The 6,724-nt window shown below is 49.4% G+C and overlaps 1 long non-coding RNA gene across 1 annotated transcript; it reads left to right on the plus strand.

The window, feature by feature from the left end:
* Positions 1-2,163: 2,163 nt before the first annotated feature.
* Positions 2,164-4,981, plus strand: LOC121141099. Its single transcript, XR_005878010.1, has 2 exons — positions 2,164-2,337; positions 4,654-4,981. It is a non-coding gene; the product is annotated as an uncharacterized LOC121141099 (long non-coding RNA).
* Positions 4,982-6,724: the final 1,743 nt, after the last annotated feature.

Raw genomic sequence — 6,724 nt, forward strand, 5'->3', positions numbered from 1 at the left:
TTGAGCCTGGGAAGCGGTCATGGTTCTCTCCTACCAGATCTGGTAACATGCTTTGGAATGTGCTTGGTCCTCAAAGTGGAACGCAAGATAGCTTAAGCTGGAAGTGTCTCTGGCACAGGTGTAAACTGCTGTCTGAGATGTCTTGGTGATCTGGCTGTCCCTCAGGTCTTCCCGTAGATTTCCTGTCATGAGGGTAAAAACACAATCACTTCTCTCTGTTTCTCTCATCTTTCTGTAAAGTTATCACTATTATTCTCTGTATCTTTTTATATATACACATATATATACATATATATATGTATATATATATATATGAGAGGCACGTTCGTGTGTGTGTGTGTGTGTGTGTGTGTGTGTGTGTGTGTGTGTGTGTGTGGACAATGAAGGCAGTTCTCTTCTTTCCAGGGATGAAACCCAGGCCCTCAGTCTTGGCAGAAGTACTATTATCTGCTGAGCCATCTGGCTGGTTCCCTCTAGTCCACTAAAACAACAACAGCAGCAACAAAAAACAAAGACAAAACAAAACAGCATCAAACAAAAAAAATCTGTTTGCATTTGAATTGTGGGCCAGGGTTATTCAAACTCGACACCACTGTCCTCATAAGTCAGATAATTCTTGTCACTCAGGACCACTCAGGAGGGCCCTATGCATTAGAGGATATTGAGCAGCATCCCTGGGATACACCCAGTGGATCCATCTTGGCCAGTCTAGGGCCCCAGGATGCTCTGTTCCCTCCCAGAAACCTGCCTCTAGATTCCTAGTCTCACACTTGACTTCCCACAGCTGAGTGACCTGGTTCACCTCTACTGTGTCTCCCCAAATCTCAATCTCTTCTTGTTCTTCCACACACCCCGAGGTTCAAAAGATGTTTTATCTTGAACTGGAGGTATCTGGGCTGAGCTGCCCCTTGGGCTAGTCTGTCATTGACACACACTGCAACTCCCGAGGGTCACCTGCTCTGAGCTCTTCCCAGTACAATGCTTGCCCAGCCCTCTTCCAGCCCTCATCATCCCCTCTTCTCCAGGGACTGCACTGCATCTCAGCTCCCCACGCGCTTTAGAATCCATGTGACACTGGAGATTCCCCAACTTTTAACAGAGCTTTTGTGACTACATGGAGTCCTTGACACAAAGTTAATTGTTCTATTAAACTCATAGCCTTGGGGAGCTTAATGGGACATAGGAAAGAACTCTGTATTTCATGAAAATGTTTGGGGCCTACACTCTCCAGTTCTGTGACAAAACACCTGAGGAAATCAGCTAAAGGGAAGAAGATTTGCCTTGGCTCATGGTTTTAGTCTGTGCCACTTAGTCACTTCTGGGTCTGTGTGTGACAGTGAAGAAGGTTCCCTTATAATGGAAGGGAGACAGACAGACAGACAGACAGACAGACAGAAGGGATAGGGATAAGCTACATTCTTCAAAGTTGTACTCCCAGAAGCCTACTTCCAGATCTCACTTCCTGTTTTCCAGACCTTCTAACAATGCCATCAGCCTGTGGATTCACCCATGGGTTGTTGCTTTTGATTAAGTCAAAGCCCCTATGAGTCGATCAGCCATCAGTGCCTGGAATTAACCAGCAAAGGTCTTCTGCACAGGGTGATGGGAGGCCACTTCATAACCCAGTTGGTAACTTCCAGCTCTTATCATCACAATGTGCTTCTGAGTCCCTGTATGGCATCCAGCTCCCCACTTCCCACTGACTTTCTTTTGACACATAGTTAGTGTCCAGACCAGCGCTCATGGTCCAAACCCTTTCGTTTATGGTTGTTGGTACTGAGTTGAAATTGCTCTTTCCTTTCCTCCTGTCTTCATCCCCTGTTTTTGAAACTGGTTCTCATGTAGCCTAGGCTAGACTCCAATTCATTATCTGAGGATGATCTTGAACTTCCGGATCTTCCTGCCTCTACCTCTCAAGTGCTGGAATTACAGGCATGTGCCACCACGTTGGGGCTGAATTGCTGGGAATGGGACTGGGGCTTCATATACTAGGCAAGCACTCCCCCACTGAGTCACACTCTCTGTGAGTCTGGGGTCATTACAGAGCCAGCTGGGCCTCACTTTCCTCCTCTGCACAAATGGGAACAGTGACATCACCAACGGAGTCCAGCTGAGCCAGGGTGGAGTAGCTGCTTAAACAGAATGACAACATCCACTGCTGTGGTTACTGAAAGCCGTGCTTTTCCTCTTTCCGAGGCCTGCTGTTGGGCAGAGCAGTGCGGCTTCCTTCCGCCTCCCTGAACTCCTTCTCTCCATCAGTTCGCTATTCTTCAACACTTGTTCTGTTCTGGAAACTTGGCAGGTAGCATGTACGGTTATTTTCAGAGGAATGAGTGGGTAAGTCAGCAGCGTTTCCCCCGGAATGTCTGTGCCCAGGGATTAGGAGTTGATGGTGCATCTGCTTTGTGGATGAAAGACATCTCCCTCCCCCCCAGCCGGCACCACCTCTGCTTTGGAGGCAAGAAAGCCTGGAGCCTGCTTTTGCCTAGTTCTTCCTTCCCTGCTCAGGGTCATGCTTGCTGATGGACCACTGTGGTGACTAGCGTGGCCATGGCTTTCCTTATAGGTCTTGTTGGGGAGAGGGAGGAAAAGGCTCCTTTGGGGGTTGCACTTTGGATTGGGCTTCAGAGGTTCCTGCAGTCTATACCCCAACTTGAAATGCTAGTGACAGTGACTGAGGCTAATGGAATGGTGGTGTCCACCCATCCCTGTCTTAGTTTAGAGTCTCCAGGCCTCTGCCCTCCTTGGTGTCCAGAGATTGCTGTGGGTCTTCTTTCTGTCTGATGCTGAGGTCAGGCTGCTGCCCGAGGAAGTCTGTGCGTGTCTGTGTTTGCTGCCTCGTGCCTCAGGTCCCCCATTCCTGGTACGTGTTCCTGGGCAGCTGCACAGTGATAGGACTGAAGACCTTGATCTGGGCTGAGGCTACTCCTGCTCTAGATGATCAACAGAGGAGGCTGCTCACTAGGCAGCACAGCCTCTGGCTAGCAGAGGCCTTGGATGCCCAAGGGTCTCCCTATCACTGCTTCACTGCTCACCTGGGCTCAAGGCCTCTCAGCATTGTCCTCCCTCGGTGTTCTTCCAGCCTGGCCTCTCTACCCTATTCCTTCCTTCCTCCAATCCTCAGGCCCACATACCTTCTCGTCCCTCACTGTAGGCATGGCAGTGAATTAAGATGATCCCGTACTGACCACTAATAACAGAACTGATGATAAGAGAGCCACAGAAAATACATTCCTGTTCCCTTAAGGGCAGAGAGGGTCCAACTTTTACCTCTGAATCCTAGAGCTCTTTGTAATTATCAAACAAAGCTTGCCACCTAAGTCTAGATTCTGCTCAGCAAATTTTCTGTGTTGACAAAAACACTCCTGTGATTGGGGTAAAGAGGGCAAATGCCAAGACTTTAGGGCGGAGTTGATCACTAGTACTTGACACATGGTGATCCCCACTGTCACTGTGATTAAAGAGACCTGAAGTCGTGCCAGTCTTGGGTTTGAAAGATCTCACACAAGCACTGCCTTCCTAGAACCAAGCTTCTGCCTTTTGGAAGCTTTTCTAGCACATTCTCTCCAGCTCCATTCTTGGCACCTTCCAAAACCTAGGCAGTCGCAGACAGCGGAGAGATTCCTTTTCTCTTCAAAGGGCGCAGCTCTCCTCTTGGCCAGCATTTCCTTTCCGTGCTGTGTTGGGTAACAGAGTCTCCGAGGGTAGCGTGAATCTGGGGGCACTGATGGCTTCATGCTTTTTAGTGGAGGAGTGGGGAAGAGCGCCTCTTCTGGGAGACAGGAGCACGCTTAGGAATCCAGTGCCTGCTCTGGGTCATGCAAGTGACTCACGGCTGGGTACCTGAGCAAGGCACCTCCTTCCCTGGAACTGCTGTGGTCTCCCAAAGCACCAGCTCCCCCCTGCAGGGGAACTCTGCCATTCGAGGCAGCATCCCACTGGTTTGCGAGTGACACTTCCTGTCCTAGAACCAGCTACAAAACTTCAGTTCTTCTTTCCTTAGGATGGGTGGGAGGGGCTCTGGGCCTCCAATGCCAGTCGATGGGATTAATAATAAAACATTGCAGCCGTTATCCGGGTAGACCTGCAGCAGCTCCATGAAGTCAGGAATGTTCCTCCCATTTTACAGACAGGGAGATATGAACTTTGGGTGGGGACTGTAGTTTAGTTGGTAGAGTGCTTGCCTAGCATTCTATCCTGGGTTCCATTCCCACCACTGCATAAATCTGGGCATGGTGGTGCCAGCTTGCAATCTCAGTGTTAGGGAGGTGGAGGCAGGAGAGGTTCAAGGTCACTCTTGGCTAAATAGTGAGTTTGAGGTCAGCCTGGGCTGCATGAGACCCTGTCTCAGAAACACAAAACAAGGCTGGGAATGGTGGTGCATGCCCTTAATCCCAGCACTCTGAGGGCAGAGGTAATTGATTTCTGTGAGTCTGTAACTCTGAAGTAGTGGAATAGAGACAGCTCATTGGCTGGCCAGCCCTGCTGGAATGGCAAACTTTAGGTTCAGGGAACAGATCCTGCTTTGAAAAATAAGGCTAGAGTGATTGAAAAAGTAATGTGACCTGGACTTTGGCCTCCACAGGTGCATGCCTGCACATACACATGCATAAAACTAACACACACACTTTCTTTTCCTCTTTCTCTCTCTAGCAGAAGAAAGCCACATTGGAAGTAGAAGCTTCGGGAGTCTTCCAGACAAGTACCCACGGCCGCAAAGCTGCAGAGTAACCAGTGAGGCTTCCACCGAGGCCTGCTGTCATCTCAGTGTCTCATCACGCCGGCATGAGAACGCACATGGCGGCCACGTCGTGTGGACTGTGGGTGTGGATCAATGATCCCCCCACCTTCTGCTGTGCGACTGGGCAGTTCCTATAATTGAGCTTCAGTTTCCTCCACCTCAGTTGCCATCACTGGGGGACAGGGAGGGTAACCACAATGCTTCCCTTGTGTCATGAGGATTAAAAGAATTTTAAAACTCCCTGCCTTGAAACAGCTGTGAGTGTGCACGTAAAGGTGTGATTGTCTGTGGGGTGTGCATGTGTAGGTGTGATTGTCTGTGTGTGTGTGTGTGGGTGTGATTGTCTGTGGGGTGTGCATGTGTAGGTGTGATTGTGGGGTGTGTAGGTGTGATTGTCTGTGTGTGTAGGTGTGATTGTCTGTGGGTGTGCATGTGTAGGTGTGATTGTCTGTGGGTGTGCGTGTATAGGTGTGATTGTCTGTGGGGTATGCATGTGTAGGTGTGATTGTGGGGTGTGTAGGTGTGATTGTCTGTGGGTGTGTAGGTGTGATTGGCTGTGGGTGTGTGTGTGTAGGTATGATTGGCTGTGGGTGTGTAGGTGTGATTGGCTGTGTGTGTGTGTGTGTAGGTGTGATTGTCTGTGTGTGTAGGTGTGATTGTCTGTGGGTGTGTGTGTGTAGGTGTGATTGTCTGTGTGTGCGTGTGTAGGTGTGATTGGCTGTGGGGGTGCATGTAGAGGCTAGAACTCAGTGCTGGGTGCTTCTTCTATTGCTCTCCACCATACTGTTTTGCTATTTGAAGGGGAAGTGGGCAGACTTTTATTGAGATTTAGAATAACATCTCCATGCAGCAGGGAGGGATCTTGAAGATGAGTTGTACTTCACTCTATTTTTCGAGACAGAATCTCTCATTAAACCTGGTTATCACTGTTTTGGCTGAACTGACTGCCTAGGGAAGGAAGCTGGACCACAGAGCTGAGGATGAGGATGAAGATGAGCCCAGGACAGTGTAGGTAGGAGGCTGAGATCGTCTGAGTAAGGATGGCTGGGAAGAGCATCTCCCTAAGGAAAGCTGGACCAGCCTCACAGACCAGGTAATGATAGCAGCGAGGGTATTTTGGCTCATTGGATTGAATGTTTAAAATAAATATGCAACATATGTGGGGTAAACTCAGACACGTGCAAGGCAAGGATAGGAGATGAAGAATGCTGGGGAGTGGTGCTGGGCCAGACTTCAATGCACATAGATGAGGAGCTGGGCAGTCAAAGAGACATCAGTGCTTGTGAAAAGTCTCCCAGGTGGAGAGGACAGCACAGATTAAAACTGAAGGATTGCAGGGATATGTATGTTAAGTTGAAAGACGGGAAACAGTCACTGTCCTTAGGAATGGTAACCAAAACACTCGGGGAGTTAAGCTGAATGTCAGGTTAGCAGGCAAGTGTTGTCTGGACCACACAGTTCCAGGGCACAGCCTCCACTTCATGGTCTAGGTCGGCCGTGCTGCAGCATTACTCTTCCATGAGAGTGCAACGCTTCCACGTCTGTGTGGCCAAATCCATATCCACCTGCCTCATGGTGTGTGTGTGTGTGTGTGTGTGTGTGTTCATGTTCATGTTCTCCCCTCTCACGTGTGTGTAGTCATATTTTTCCCCGCACGCACGTGTATGCGTGTGTGTGTGTGTGTGTGCTCACACGCATGTGCATGCATCTATGCTCACAGATAGAAGCTAGAGAGGGCAACCTTGGGTATCATCTTCAGTGATGCTATCTACCTCTTTTGAGACAGGGTCTCTGCTTGAAGTTCACAAGGTTAGCTAGTCCCAGGGATCCCCCTGCTTCTTCTTAGTGCTGGGATTGCAGGCATTGGCACCATGATTAGCAGTTTTACCTGGGTTCTGGCCGATTGAACTAAGGCCATCATACCTGCTAGATTGAGTATCTCCTCCGCCCTATGCTGTTACTTCTGGTACCTTCTAGTCGCTA

This window comes from Mesocricetus auratus, unplaced genomic scaffold (assembly GCF_017639785.1).
Source record: "Mesocricetus auratus isolate SY011 unplaced genomic scaffold, BCM_Maur_2.0 Super-Scaffold_100007, whole genome shotgun sequence".
NCBI classification, from domain to species: domain Eukaryota; kingdom Metazoa; phylum Chordata; class Mammalia; order Rodentia; family Cricetidae; genus Mesocricetus; species Mesocricetus auratus.